Genomic DNA, 2,183 nt, shown 5'->3' on the forward strand with positions numbered 1-2,183 from the left:
ATTTACATACATTCAACCGCAAATTGTCTAAATATATACAATTGATTCCATAGAAATCTACCTACAAATCGTTATTATCTGTATGGAAAAGTCGCACAATGGACATACATTTTAATAGTTAATGCATTCTGAATCAAAAGCCATTTTGGAGTGAAATGGAGTACAATCACATAAAAAAACACAGTAATAACAGCTTACGATTACTTAGTTTCCTTTTCGTTTTGCTTTCCGTACAATCATACAAATTAATAGAAGGTTCATGTTTCTTTTTAATAATCTCCCGTTATTTTAGTTGACTATATTCGTCACAACAGTAAACCGAGGAGAATGTAGTTTACATTACCTGTTTGTTTTACTTCAATCCAGCGAATAGCTTCCGTTATTAACAGTGGACAAACGTAATTCGCAAATCTGTCATTGTTCCATGTTTATTTTTTGCCCATCATTCTGCAATAGTTATTTACATAATATAAACAAATCGACAAGATAAACGTTTTGCGTTATTCTATGGTTTATTACGACTTTTCATTATTTTTGCAATAGATATTTCGTACATATTTTGAGTGCGGTTATTTGCGTTTCTGTTTTATTTACTAACACAATGTCATATTACATACACCTTTTTTTCTTTTTAATGTTACAAATGATTCACGATTGTATTTATTCGTATCCCTTCAACACAAACTCAAGCAATAAGCATCACTGAATACTAAAACATAAACATTCATTATATCAATAAATCAATAAAACTGACAAATTAATTGAAAATGCTTCTCTTGAGCAGTAATGTAATTCACATTTCGTACTGATTAGTCAAATTTGTAATAATCAAAATATACTTAACGCAATAAAGATTAAGCTATACAATCAGTAGGGAGCTATACAATCTGTTTGAACTTAAATTTTTTTTTTTGTATTCAGATTTTGTATTATATTTTGTGTCAATTTATTATTCATGATAGATAATTTGAAACCATATCAGGTTACTGACTTTGCTATTGTTTCTGTTACAAAACGAATATAAGTCAAAACGAAAGTCGTTTATAGTCTGTGGTGGGTGTGGATGTGCTGTACATCTCTCTTGTTTTGTGCGTGGGGCTATCAATACTTGCTTAGTTCAGTACACTTGCTTCTAATATTTGATATATTTGGGTATGGCTTTGAAACTAAAAGGCACATGTATACACAAACACACAGGAATATATATTTAACTCGAGTTTTAAAAGCGTTAGTCTAGATTTTGTGAAGGATAGGTTACAGTTATTGGACATATCTTGAAAATGGATTGGCCAGTAAGTCGGTTGTCTATAGTTGGAGAATAGCATAATCTGGTAATCTGGCGCCTCTGACCGTACAGATGCTACTCCCACTTTTTCTTATTGCATTATTATTTATAAAATTATTATTCTTAGACTTCTGAAACCGGGGAGGGATATTTTTAGGTGTTGTGTGTAATACCACTCCCCTACCAACTAGTTTTTTGGATTCCTAAAACAGTTTTTTGCTAAGTGACCAGGCCTATTATAATTGAAACATAACTCCGCCTATATATTAAAATACAATAACTAATAATACAAAAATCTAGACCTTTTCTACAGAATCATATCTAATTTCACTATAAAATGTTAAAAGTATAACAACTCATGTTTAAGTATCAAGTGGTGCTTACATTTGTCTCAGTTTTATATTATAAATCAGAGGTATTATAAACATTGTTTATTTTGAAAAGCTTTATAATGTTTCAAAAATATAACATAGTTACGAAATATTAATTTCATTGACAGTACAATTTAACATTTTCATCAAAGAAACACATTACTAAGAAATACGTAAGAACATACAAAGAGAAATACTACATATATTTAGAACTATATATTTTTATACATTTTGATCGTTAGCATCACACAACTATTCCTTGTATATATTTACTGAAATCTAGTAAGTCAGCAATTATATACAGGATTACATTGAATTTAATTTCAGTCCGGCAAGTCGCATGTATTATTATTGCAATAAAAAACATTATTTAATAACCTTGGGTCTAAACTATTAGCTTATCTTAAACATGAGTCAAAAGTCTCTTAGAGCGTCATATCCCACTTAGAAGAATGTGAACTAGAGATAAACTCAACATTCCCATTGAACCAACCCTCCCCCTACTATATGTGATAGCTACTATATGT

The sequence above is a fragment of the Homalodisca vitripennis genome, chromosome 5, assembly GCF_021130785.1.
Source record: "Homalodisca vitripennis isolate AUS2020 chromosome 5, UT_GWSS_2.1, whole genome shotgun sequence".
NCBI classification, from domain to species: Eukaryota; Metazoa; Arthropoda; class Insecta; order Hemiptera; family Cicadellidae; genus Homalodisca; species Homalodisca vitripennis.